The 14,599-nt window shown below is 39.3% G+C and overlaps 1 long non-coding RNA gene across 1 annotated transcript; it reads right to left on the bottom strand.

Moving 5' to 3' along the window:
- Window positions 1–2,019: 2,019 nt before the first annotated feature.
- On the bottom strand, window positions 2,020–11,421 carry LOC147569377 (uncharacterized). Its single transcript, XR_015231253.1, has 3 exons — window positions 11,240–11,421; window positions 2,109–5,803; window positions 2,020–2,069 (listed from the first exon to the last, which is right to left on the bottom strand). It is a non-coding gene; the product is annotated as an uncharacterized LOC147569377 (long non-coding RNA).
- Window positions 11,422–14,599: the final 3,178 nt, after the last annotated feature.

Here is a 14,599-nt window from a genome sequence, read left to right on the forward strand (position 1 = left end):
AATAACTAAGTCTGAAAAACAAAAAAATAACTAAGTCTGAATTATAGCTTGGACATTTCTACCCTCATGTATCTTCTTAAGATAGGAGACCCTAATTTCGTAACCTTTCTCTTTCTCTTTTTGCTCACTCTCTCTCCACCTTACTGTTCTTGTATCTCTCTCTCTCTCTCTCATTCCCCCTCTCTCTCTCTACACAGCAGATTAGAAACCTAGCCATTACCTTCAGAAAAAAACCTAGTCATTTGATTGTTTAACATCAGATTTATGGCCTCTAGTTGATTGAAAACCCCTAGCTGCATTTGGGTCCTTTAAAGCTTTTCCTTCGTGATCGACGTCGTCGACATCTCTTTCTAGTTTTCCGTCGGTATTATTTAAGCAAAGTCCTTGTCAGATCCGACGAGGGTTTCGAGCCGAAGAGAACCCTAAACCCTCGCAGATCCGGCTAGGTTTCACAAACTTTTCAACAACGGCTTTCATGGAGTTTCTTGTGGTTGTCTTCGTGGTATTTTCTGTGAAGGCGGTGTGATGGTGGTGGTGGACTTTGGTGGTGGTATGTGGTGGTGGTGGTGGTGGACTTTGGTGATGGTTTTGTTGTCCTTGGTGGAGAAAAAAGATTATTCTAAATTATATGGACATAGACAACATTTTACACATTTCAGAATTTATGCCTTCATTTCAGCTTTGCTGTGAAGTCTGAATAAAATGAACTCTAATTCAACCAATTCAGACAAATGCACAATTCAACTTAATTTTCAGATTTCACTAATAAAAGAAACAAACATCTGAAATCTGATTTCATCAAAAAAAAAAAAATCTGAAATCTGAATTTGCTCCCAATCCAAATTTCAGGTTTGAAAAATTAAAAAAACAAACACAATCTTCATGTTTATATTGAACTTATAATGTTACTAAGATCTATTTTCCGGCCCTCGGATCCAAAATTCATGTTTTTGTAATGAAACGCCGTACCATGGTTGGGTACATAAAATAAAAATATTACTACTATTACTGGCACGCATCCCCATATAAAAATTCTTTTTGAAACCTAACCAACAAAAATCAATATTCGACAAAAAAAAAAAAGAAGTTTTATAAGGCCTCCCCAATTTTGTTAAAAGGCCTCCCCATGAACCATTTTACTTGGTAAATTATCATTGAGGGGGGGCTTTTAACAAAAATGAGAGGGCCCTTTAAAATCTCCCAAAAAAAAAAAACCAACAAAAATCAGTCAACAATGGCAATAGTAGATCAACCGGACTCTTAAAAAAAAAGAGATAGACCCGACTCCTCCATTTCTCATATAGTATCCAAACTAACTATTTCTAGTAGAATCCATTGCAGTATATATATATATATATATATATATACAGGAAATTGGGCTGGAGACCCAATTTTTTGTTTTTTTTTGTCAAAAAGACAAGTTATCTTTTTTTCCTTCTAGGCACCATGAAAAGTTTGGAAATAGGCTTGAAGGACAATTCTAAAAATCCCTTAATTTTGTATACCTGAATTGACCTTTGTATAAAGGAAAATTTTAGAAACACCCTCAGATTTTCTAAAAACCCTCACATTTTATATAATCTTACTTTTTAGTTACTTATTTTGTTAGGGTTTGATTTTGCGAAGCTTTGCAAACTAGTTTGCAAACTGATTTGCAAACTGGTTTGCACTACTTTGCAAATTGGTTTGCAATCTGGTTTGCCTTGCAGAGCTTTGCAAACTGATTAGCAAACTGATTTGCAAACTGGTTTGCAATCTGGTTTGCAATCTGGTTTGCCTTGCAAAGCTTTGCAAACTGATTTGCAAACTGGTTTGCAATCTGGTTTGCCTTGCAAACTAGTTTGCACTGCTTTGCAAATTGGTTTGCAAACTGGTTTGCAAACTAGTTTGCAATAAGGTCAGTTTTGTCTTTTCCCTATATTAGATAATTTACAAAAATGCCACAGGGAGCTGAAGCCCATAAAAAATTGTCCAATCCTTTTTAACCAAAGGCCAAAGTTTTTAGGGAGTTTTGGCCAATTTTTTTTTTTCTAATTTGTCAAAGCAGTAGATCAGACTCCAGACTCCACCTTCAACAAAAAAAAAAAAAAAAAGACTCCAGACTCCACATCTAATTAATCCAAAATCAATCGTTTTCTGCACTGCCCGGGGACTAACTTCAGTCAATTGTTGATTGGAAAAAATCAACTGCCCGTTTTGCCCGAACTCTCAATTCCACTCTCTACAAATTGGGTTTCCTAATTACTCTCTATGGACTCATTACTCAACTTACATATATTAACCATGGCAAAACTCGCCGTTAACCTCACCGTTATCTTTTCCCTTTTCATCCTCTCCCAAGCTCGTATGCCGTTTAATCTACCCGCAAATGAATTTCGACCGTCAGTTATTTCCTCATCGGAATCTGACACAACCGTTGTTGACTCAACTCTCCAAACGATCCATCTTCCAAGCGAGAAATCGGAGGTTGACCGCGCAGATCCGATCGGAACCCTATCAAAATCCGATCCGTCAGTCATAAACGTCGTAGGTGTTAGTCAGCCGTTAAATTATGTCAGGTTCCGTCCAATCAATCGTCACTTCGATCATACTCGCATTAACCGTCCGTTATGGTACGGTCACCATCACCGTTGCCGTCACAATCATCATCTTCATATTCATCATGGAGAGATTCCGTACGGAAATGATATGTTGATGGCCGGTGATGAGACCAAGTTCAGTCAGAACTTTCACGGTGAAGCGGGTCAGGTTCCGATTAGTTTGGGCAAGAAATATGATCACCACCGTCACGGGAAGAGATTTAGGTTCCCGGGGAAGGATCTTGTGGTCAAATGGGAGGCGTTGACTGAAGGTTTGGTCAAGAAGTTTGAGAAGCTTTTGTCGAACTACTTTTGAAGGTAAATTCAATTTTCACTTATGGTTAAGTAATCATTTTTTTCCACATTTACTAGTAATCATTAACTTATTAGATTTTACAAATTTGTTCTAAATATAATTATTTTGAAACCGACAAACAAATTCAAAATATGAGGTCCTCGATTACCTTAAGGGCTAGAGTGGTCGCTTTGAGCCGGACCTCCCTTAATTGTGATCAACAAGTCGTTTGGCCTCCATGAATAAACTATTTTTTCACTTTCTCTGAAAAGACTCTTACCTACTGAAATGAAATTATTTCTAGAAGATAAAAAGACATTAATAGCCCTTGACGAAACCAGACCATGAAGGGTATTTCCTTGAAAATCTAGATACCACCTTGACGAAGTCATACCTTTCTCGGCAAAAGGGCTCTTTCCCTTCATGGAAGAAGAGGAGAGGAAAGATATAAGATGAAGAAGAGAGACTAAGGTGAGCAAGAAATAAAATTGGGTCGAAAGTGGCTACTTTAAGTTATTGGTTGATCACCTTCTGCCTGAGAAGACGGGTAAAGTGGAGAGAGAGTGGGTGGAGGAGAGATGTGATGAAATAGAAGAAAGAAAAGAAGATGATATGGATATGAATATTTTATATTTTTTAAAATTAATTTCATTTTGGCTCCTAGGACTGTTTTTGACAGTAAACAAACAATTTCATTGAGAATAAAAGAGTTTTCATGAAAAGTCTTACATGAAGGATGATGTGTACATTAATGTTTAACTTTGTTTTAATTACAACTTGAGCTAATTTGGTTTGGCTTAATCTAAACCTAGCTCAACTCAATTCTCTCAGTTGGTCAAATTAATCTATATAATTACAATTTTAATCAAATTGGTCCGACTTAGGCAGAACCTGGCTCAATCTGGTTCAGTTAGTTGTCAAATCTATCTGTATATAAATGTTTAATGGTTTATATGGTTTGGTTATGGTGGAGCTTTGGATGACTATTTAGCTTTGGGATATGCATGAATCGGTCTTTAGATTATATCCACTCCGGGTCACTTTGCATCCCAGAATTTGCTTTAATTTACGAGCATATTTGCATTTTGTTATATAACGAGAGTATAATTCGTATTTGTTAATATAGATAATTCTATAATCTCAATCTTTGGAGATAAATTTAGGAAGTGCAATCTTAACTATTTAAAATAAATTTAGGAAATATAATCTCAACCGTTGGAGATAAGTTGGAAGGTATAATCTCAACCTTTAGATATAAATTTGAGAGATGTAATTTTAGTTGTTGAAGAAGAGAATATAATTAAAAAAAGTACCCTTTTGCCTTATTACATAGATAATAAACGTGGCCGCTTTAAATGTTCAAGCTCTAGTCAAACTAAATCAATGTTTTATTTGGTTGGTAAAAATATGTGCAGTAGGTTTGACTATGATCTTGTTCACCTGTTAGGCTTTTACAAAGTAAATGTTCCCATTTCTATTACTCTCTAAATATATTTTGTAACCCAATAACTACATTGACAAATTTTGACTAATTTACAGGTTCTTATCGTGATTGCACTTCTAAGATATTCATAGAAAAAGCAAAATTATTATAGATGGGAATAATTGTATGGTTGGGTCATCTGGATCACTATGCACAGTTTCGTATTTATGTGCTTTAATTGATATAGGGTTTGGGAACAATTAATCAAAAGTAGGCAAATAAATTTGATTTCATGGATGTAAGTTGTTTTTATGGTTGTTCTATAGTTGTATATAATAATGCAAGTAAGATGAATTAATATTTGTCTTTATGAAAATATTTGGACTCTTATTCCAATTGTGGTGCAGTTATTCTAAAAATTCGGATGTCACATAATTGATATTAAACGAAGTGAAAATCCACCAAATATCACTTCTTTGGTCCCTAGGCGATTAGGCTGTATATTTTTGTAGAACAATTTTATGACGAGAAATATCTTGGGGAAGAAGATTGTATTGGTGAAAATAGATTGAAAGAAGGTTATTTATGTACGTTCAATAAGTGATCCTACTATTTTAATCAAACGGTTCAAAAAAGCCGCGGGAAATAACGGCCTGTGGTTTTGGAACTATAGTGAGCTGGCATTAGGAGTTTCAAACCCTTGCGATCAAGAAAATAAAATACACTGTTACAAGTCCAATTTGGAACAATTTACCTAAGATTGGTTTTGAGGTGAATTAGGTTTTTCGTGGGTTCTATATAAAGAGAGTGATCGGCCATCAGATTATAGTAGTCGATTCTTTGTTCTAAATCAAGAGAAGGAAACAGAACAAGAATATGGAAATTGAGGAGATGGAATTGAGACTAGGCATTACCCATTTACTTGCGATACGACACAGACACCTAGCACCACAACCACCACTACGACCACCACCGGTGCACCCTGCCCTCCACCAGTTTATAGCTCAACACAACGGCACCGACCTAATCTGGCTGACACACAAGAAACTTGATAGTAACGACACGAATCCAAGACAGAAGAGATTATCTTTCCCTCCTTGTGAAACACTATTAGACAACTACTTAACCAACAGAGAGAAGGAGAGAATTGTTGTTTCAGAGAATAATAAGGATGGATTGGGTGTCATGGTGGTTGATTCTGAGGGAGGAATTTCTCATCTTCAATTTAAGGTTTTGCCAAGTATGAGGAAATTTGTATTGACTGGTGAGAACTGGAATTCTATGGTTGCAAGATTGAGGATGGTAGGGAATATCCATAAAGTTCATATATGGTGTTTTCGATTACCTGCTAGCAACGGCTCTAGGCTTTGTTTCGCCATCGAGAAAACCCCATTCGCTTAATTAATAATTCAGCTTGCTCTATCTGTGAGCATGTATAGAAGATCATGATCTAGCTGGATTTTAGTTGTTAAACTTTGTGGTTAATTTGATCATCATAATTAATTTCTGTTATAACTAAAAGTCGCGGAAGCTATCGAACCTATCTAGAAATTGATCCGACTATGAAGATTAATCGAAAAGCTAAGTCAAAATCAAATATGCGAACAGAATTTAACGAGGTTCGGCTTTAAAGCCTACGTCCTCGGGCGAAAAGAAATCTTTATTGAAGGATAGATGAAGACGACTCACACAACCCGCAAGTTCGTCCCAAGATGGTACCGTATAGAAATTAACCTCTATACTAAATCTTCGACGACCGAGAAATTTAACACCGCTCAAAAACTATGAATAAATTTTCTCTCTTACTTGCTCACACTCTCTAACTCTCTATTGAGTAGTTGTTGTGTTGTTGTTGGTGTGATTATACATTGGCCCTTAACCCCTATTTATAATAATATAAGCCGGGTCCAATTTGTGAATCCAATTCACAATTAGAAACTGCCACAATTAGAAACTGCCACAAATTGGCTCCATAAACCGCCATTGGACAAACCGCCAATTTCAATTTGAAATTTTAAGTAACTTCCAAAATTTAGCAGTTCTCACCAAACCGCCTAACACCACCAACCGCCTCTCACAATTCTCCACCTCGTACACAATTTGAAATACTTCAAATTTTGGACGAACACCAGGATACTCCTTGTAAGATATATCTGCTTCTTGTAACTTCATCCGACTGCACCATATGACCATGGTTGCCTACGTACCCTTTTACAGGATCAAGCCTACCGTAGTTCTACCAACCCTTCACATAAAGATTACCTTGTCGCCATTACGCCCTTTCGGGCAACTTAACACGAGCCGATTTGTAGCAATTCCAGGCAATGCTGAAACTTGCTACTTGTCACCACTTTAGTCAACATGTCCGCGGGATTCTCATCTGTGTGTACCTTCATGAGAGAAACATCACCTTCCTCTATGACATCTCGTACAAAGTGATACCTGACATCGATATGCTTAGTACGAGCATGATGAACCTGATTCTTCGCCAAGTGGATTGCACTTTGACTATCACACCATACATCCACGCACTCCTGCTTAATCCCTAAATCATCCAGAAGACCCCACAACCACAATGCTTCCTTCACTCCCTCGGCCATAGCCATATACTCGGCCTCCGTAGTAGATAACGCAACTGTAGATTGTAACATCGATCGCCAACTAACTGGAGCACCATGTACCCTAAATACATAACCAGTAGTAGATCGTCTTCTATCTAGATCGCCAGCATAATCCGAGTCAACATAACCGCTTACCTGACATGTGTCTCCACCAAAGCACAAACCCGTATCAACGGTACCCTTCAAGTACCTCAAGACCCACTTCACAGCTTCCCAATGTGTCTTCCCCGGGTTTGCCATAAACCTACTAACCACACTGACCGCTTGTGAAATATCCGGACGAGTACACACCATAGCGTACATCAAACTGCCAACTGCACTAGCATACGGTACATGATCCATATGATCCTTCTCCACCGTAGTAGTGGGAGATTGTTTTCCCGAGAGCCTGAAGTGTGGTGCCAAAGGTGTTGACACCGCCTTCGCATTCTGCATCCCGAATCGAGAAACTACTCGTTCGATGTAACCTTTCTGATTCAAGTACAGTTTCTTACTTGACCGCTCTCTCTTAATCTCCATTCCCAGTATCTTCTTTGCAGCGCCCATGTCTTTCATCTCAAACTCTTGACTGAGTTGAGATTTCAACTTATTTATCTCCACCATGCTTCGAGAAGCAATAAGCATGTCATCCACATACAAAAGGAGATAAATAAAGTCACCTTCGCGAAGCTTCTTGATGTATACACAACAATCATAGTCACTTCTGCGAAAACCATGCTTTAGCATGAAAAAATCAAATCGTTTGTACCATTGGCGAGGGGATTGTTTCAATCCGTAAAGAGACTTCCTCAAACGACATACTTGATTTTCTTTACCCTCAACCTTGTATCCCTCAGGTTGAGCCATATAAATTTCTTCTTCCAAATCTCCGTGCAAGAAGGCGGTTTTAACATCGAGTTGTTCCAGCTCAAGATCACTATGAGCAACAATACTCAATAGCACCCGAATAGAAGTATGTTTCACGACCGGTGAGAAAATCTCATTGTAGTCGACCCCTTCTTTCTGTGCATAACCCTTGGCCACTAGTCTTGCCTTATACCTTGTACCCTTGATCTCGGAAGAATCCTCTTTCTTCTTGTACACCCATTTACAACCAATAACAGACTTACCTTCGGGCAATGGGACAACCTCCCATGTCTGGTTCTTGTGAAGAGACTCCATCTCTTCTTGCATAGCAACCAACCAACTCTCTCTTTCCGCCGCGGTGATAGCTTGTTTGAAGGTGACCGGCTCGTCGTCTTCCACCGAGAGTGCATATTCAACCACATTTGCCTGCCCGTAATGCCTAAGAGGTTTGTCTGACCCTAACCTCTGTACCGGCTTATATAACCGTTTCGGCCTAGTGTGTACCGAAACATCCTGCTGTTGTTGTTGTAAAACTAGTGTACCTTCCCCTTGAACCTCCTCATGATCGGGTTCATCAATTTCCTTATCCTGAGTATTATCCTGATGCTCCACCTGATCATGATTCCTAGAAACCCGTTGGTCTTCGATTTCTACTTCCACTACTTGAGCTTTAGTAGACCCAACATCACCACAACTAGGCACCGTAGCTTTCGCCATAGCTACAATAGATGACTCATCAAACACCACATCTCTGCTGATTACAAACTTCTTGTCTTCCGTACACCATAGCCGATAACCCTTGACTCCTGTAGCATATCCTAAGAAAATTGCCTTCTTTGCTCTATTGTCAAGTTTGTTACCTTTAACATGGTAATAGGCCGTACAACCGAAAACCTTAAGTCTCCCGTAATCTGCATGTTCACCTGACCACACCTCGTAAGGTATGCCGCCATCTAAAGAAGAATGTGGAGATCTGTTCACAATATAACAAGCTGTAGCAACAGATTCTGCCCACCATTCTACGCCTAATCCCGAATTGGAGCGCATACATCTAGCCTTCTCAAGTAGTGTACGGTTCAATCTCTCTGCGACTCCATTCTGCTGAGGTGTGTTTACTACTGTCCAGTGCCTCACAATGCCTTCCTGATTACAAAACTCCTTGAATGCCCCATCCGTGTACTCGGTCCCATTATCCGACCTTAACGTCTTCAGCTTTCGACCAGTTTTGTTCTCAACCATTGCTTTCCACACCAGGAATGTGTTGAATACCTCATTCTTATGCTTCAAAAAATAAAGCCAGACAAATCTCGAATGATCATCAACGAATGTAACAAAATACCTGGAACCACCCTTGGAAGGTAACTTTGCCGGTCCCCAGACATCGGTGTGTACGTAGTCTAATACCTCTTTGCTCCTGTGCTTGCTTGTAGAGAACGTCACCCTGTGTGCCTTCCCGAACACACAATGCTCACAAAACTCCATGCAAGGCTTCTTCATGTCCTTCAACAAGCCTTTCCCGCACATCAGAGATAGACCCTTTTCTGACATATGCCCAAGGCGCATATGCCAAAGCCTCGTACTAGCCGTTGGATCCCTTCCACTGATTCCTACTGCTACATCTCCCGTAATTGTTGTCCCCAAAAGTTTGTATAAATTACCGTAACGAGTACCTCTCATTACCACCAAAGAACCCTTAACGACTCTTATGGAGCCATTCTCTATAATTATCTTACAGCCGTTCCGCTCCAACACACCAAGGGAAATTAGATTTTTCCGCAAATCGGGTATGTGTCTTACGTCCGTCAATGTTCTCACCACTCCATCGTGCATCTTGATCCGTATTGTTCCGAGTCCCACAGTTTTACATATACTATCATCACCCAGTATAACTGTACCACCATCTATACTCCTATAGGTAGTAAACATCTCCCTATTTGGGCACATATGGTGTGACGCCCCTGAATCAAGCATCCACTTATCGAAGATCTTCTCAGACACCTCTGTGACCGAGAAACGTTCGTCCGCCTCTTCTGACACATATCCCGCCTCTTGCATCTCTTGTTTCTCCTTGTAGCCTTCGTTCTTTTGCTTCAACTTTCTCTTTGGACAAGCCGCTTTAAAGTGGCCAAGCTCACCACAACTAAAGCACGTTTTCTTGAAAGAGCCTCTAGATTTGGATCTAGATTTCCCGCCCTTTCCCTTTCCCCTTTCATTACTCCTCCCCCTCGTTACAAACAACCCTTGTGCTTGTTCTTTGTCTACTCCACCCGACGCCATACTGCTAGTAGCAACCTTACGAAGGTCATCCGCTAATAGCGAATTTCTCGTCTCTTCCATGCTTAGACTATCACCAACAAGCATCAAAGTTTGAACAAGGTTTTCATAGGATTTAGGTAATGAAAGTAACAATATGAGGGCTTGGTCCTCATCCTCAACCTTAACATCAATATCCTTCAAATCTGAGATAATCCTGTCAAACCTATTCACGTATTCCTGAATAGAAGAACCCTCTTCCATTCTACATGTGAATAATTTGGATTTTAAGTAGACCCGATTCGTTAAAGTTTTCGTCATGAAACTGCTTTCTAGCTTTAACCACACACCCGCCGCCGTTGTTTCTTCGTCTACTAGGAACGCCACGTCCCTCTCAAGACACAACATAATGGTAGCCCGTGCTTCGAGATCTAACTCTTCCCAATCCTCATCTGACATATCTCCTGGTTTCTTTCCCGTCAACGTCTTGTGTAATTTCTGCGAGATTAACAGATTCTTCATCTGCATCCGCCAATAAGAAAAATCGTTTTTCCCATTGAACTTCTCTATCTCATATTTCCCTGATTTGACCGTACCACTTCTCGATCCCATCTTCTCTTCGTTCAATCTCAACAAGGCTCTGGTACCAATTGTTATAACTAAAAGTCGCGGAAGCTATCGAACCTATCTAGAAATTGATCCGACTATGAAGATTAATCGAAAAGCTAAGTCAAAATCAAATATGCGAACAGAATTTAACGAGGTTCGGCTTTAAAGCCTACGTCCTCGGGCGAAAAGAAATCTTTATTGAAGGATAGATGAAGACGACTCACACAACCCGCAAGTTCGTCCCAAGATGGTACCGTATAGAAATTAACCTCTATACTAAATCTTCGACGACCGAGAAATTTAACACCGCTAAAAAACTATGAATAAATTTTCTCTCTTACTTGCTCACACTCTCTAACTCTCTATTGAGTAGTTGTTGTGTTGTTGTTGGTGTGATTATACATTGGCCCTTAACCCCTATTTATAATAATATAAGCCGGGTCCAATTTGTGAATCCAATTCACAATTAGAAACTGCCACAATTAGAAACTGCCACAAATTGGCTCCATAAACCGCCATTGGACAAACCGCCAATTTCAATTTGAAATTTTAAGTAACTTCCAAAATTTAGCAGTTCTCACCAAACCGCCTAACACCACCAACCGCCTCTCACAATTTCATTCTTTGTTTTTTTAAGTACAAGATAGTATGAGTTGTGTAAAGTATTATTTCACGTTTCTTTTGATTAAGATTTTAAATTAGCTTACTTTAAATCCTTTTTGATTTTTGGTTGTTATTCATATATTCATATACTTGATCTCTCATCGTATTAAATTACCTTCTATTTAGAGGAATCTTAACCCATTTTTGATCGGGGAATGACACTATCCCCGACACGAATCCTGGCCGGATGACGTGTCGGGCCATGATTTAGAGAGAGAAAGAAAAAAAAATTCTCTCTCTAAATCACGGTCCGACACGTCATTCGGCCGGGATTCGTGCCAGGCCATGTATCACGGTTGTTTTCGATCGGATCATATTTATGTAACCTCCAAGATGTACTAATGCATGGTTGGGGTACCTGGGCCGTCCAGATTTAGTGAGATTAAGTAGTACACTTTGTGGACAGACCAAGTACCTAGGTTAGGATTCAGTAGGGATTTTGGCTGGACATAGAGGGAACTATGTGTTGTATCTCTAGTTATTAATCGATAAGTCGATTTCTCTCTGTCTTGGCTTGATTTAGACAGAGTTTCCTTTCTCTAACTGATAGAGAGATAAATTATTAAAGAATAATGATTTATCAATATTCCTTCTTTCGGTTAATGTAGTCGAGGCGAGAATAGATTCTCTTTCCTTAAGACATTTTACACCCCCGTAACAGTACCAAACGTTAGGGTGAATGCCTTCGGGATACAACGACTAACCTTTCAGAAATTTTAAGATGGTACTTCTATATTCTGAAAGCGGACGAACCTTTGTAAGTTGTATGAGCTCTTGGACTAAATGCGGATGATATTCTGGATGCTTCGGAAATTCAAATGTCACTTAAATCTTCTTTCCTTTCTTTTTCTAAATATTCTAGTCTAACCAGAACTCTTAGAAATACTTGCTAATTAGATATTCTAGACAAACCAGAATTTCTAATTTCTTATAAGAGAAGAGAAGAAGAGAGTGAATTGAATTGATGAAAAATGAAGTGGGTTTGGTGGGTTTATATAGGAATTGAATAGGTATATTATTTTGGGACACATCTCTAGAGTTTTGGGGACAAAACTCTTGGTTTTTAGGGACACATCTCTAGAGTTTTGGGGAGAAAACTCTTGGTTTTTAGGGACACAACTCTTTGAGAAGAGTTGGTTATATAACTGGGATTTTCGGCTGGGTTTTAGACCGTTGGATTTGCCTTAACAACTCGGGTGAAACAGCAGCCGTTAGATGGCGTTGATCTGTACCGATTTTATCCCACGCGCTAGCCACGTGTCCGTCAACGGTGGGATCTTGCAAATTCCCGCCTCTGTCCCGACGCGGGGAGAACGTGGATCGTTAGATCTTCGCGGATTCCCGCGGACAGAACGCCAGCCGTCCAGATGCGGACGCGCATGCGTTGCTTGAATGGTCCCTATTTTAACTTGTCCTCTTTGACAATTTAGTACCTATTTCAACCGATCTTTGTTCAAACTTTAACCTTGAATTTCTCATTCATCCGGAATCGGATTTGAGTGATTCTTGGCTCTAAATTGAAGAGCTCGACGAGACGAACGCAATGGCGCATTCCGTTTCTGAGTTTGACGAGTCGGGTCGAGCCAAAATCGGCTCCGATTCCAACACTATGTTTACGCAATCCATCATAATTAAGTCATATGCTGTTCAGGTTATGATCACCTATCCACTTGTGCCTCCAAGCCGTCTATCATAAGCGTCGTAGGTGGTAGTAGTCTGACCGTTAAATTACGTCAGGTTCCGTCCAATCAATCGTCACTTCCATCATACTCGTGTTAACCGTCTGTCACGATACCGTCACCATCGCAATCATCATCTTCATCATAGAGAGATTCTGTGGGGAAACGACATGTTGATGGCCGGCGATGAAACCAAATTCAGTCAGAACTTTCATAGTGAAGCGTGTTCAGGTCCCGATTACTTTGGGTGAGAAATACTATCACCATCATCACGACAAGAGAGGGAAGGATTTCGTGGTCAAAGGGGAGGCGTTGACTGAAGATTTGGTCAAGAAGTTTGAAAAGCTTTTTGAGATGAATGAAGTTTGTGTTTTTAACCGCATTAGGAAGTTTTTCTCAAACTACCTTTGAAGGTAAATTGTATTTCACTTATGGTTAAGTAATAAAAATCCTTATCCGACGGTTCAGATTCACCCAGCTTTCATCAGAGAGAAATGTAGAAATTGGGTCTGTTTTTTGACATTTTGGGCAAGCAAATGTTGTCCAAATCAGGATCAGAACAAGCCATTGGATCCGTCTCGTCGAGCTCTTGAATTTAGACATAAAGTTTGTCAAAATCTGATTTCATATGAATGAGTTATCATTGATTTACTTGAGAAATATATAAGGATAATTACAACGTGTAGTTTTATTATTAGTACCATATTGGATAAATAAGGAAAGTTATACATCTTTGAGACGATGGTGCGCTTGGTGTGGTTTGCACAAGCATTGCGCGTGGCGTCGGCGTATAGGGTGCTTTAGAGGCACCCACACCCACTTCGTACGTGTGCATTGTCGCTAGGAGCCATTAGTTTTTAAGATTAGAGATTTGATCCGACGGTTGAGATGTAATCAACAAATTTGATAGATTCGTTGGGATCCAACGGTAGGCGTTCGTGGCGCTGGATCTAGATAGATCCGTTGAGATCTGATGGTCGAAATTAAACTTGAAACCCAACAGTCAAATGTGGTTGTTGGAAACATCCATTCGTCTATAGGCACCCATACAAAGTGTTTCCATACCCCTATTAAATACCATGAGAATTCAGCAAACTAAACTATCAATTTTTAGCATTTCTGAGCATTCATTTTCAAGCATTAGAATTTGAGGGTCATTGTTCAGAAGTTCGTATTGCTTACAAAGTTCATCAGACTATCATAACTAAGAGGTACCATCTTTAACTTGATAGATAATCCGTTTTATCCTGGGAGACGTACACCATTACTGTTGGTACTAATATACATGGTGTAAATTGTCTTAAGGACAGAGGTATCCTCTACACGGATATTTATTACTTTTAATTTTATTTTAATAATCAATGCTTTCATTTTTTCAATTAGTTGAGAGAAGATAACTCTTTCTTTGGTTTATCAGAAAAAAAGAAAAACCAAAGTGGTTGTACTCTGTTTTGTTTAAACAGAAAGATTGAGCTTTATTATCTTGAAAGAGAACCGGGAAAACAACAAGAAAGTGGCGTGAATCCACAAGTTGGCTGACGATTCACGCCAAAAATGTCAGTCACCCTGTCTTTTTCTTTAACTATGGACTAGTAATCGAACGTTTATTTGTACATTATTTTTGAGCTATT

The sequence above is a fragment of the Eschscholzia californica genome, unplaced genomic scaffold, assembly GCF_041429995.1.
Source record: "Eschscholzia californica isolate CP2 unplaced genomic scaffold, dmEscCali1.0.p SCAF_1, whole genome shotgun sequence".
NCBI lineage: Eukaryota > Viridiplantae > Streptophyta > Magnoliopsida > Ranunculales > Papaveraceae > Eschscholzia > Eschscholzia californica.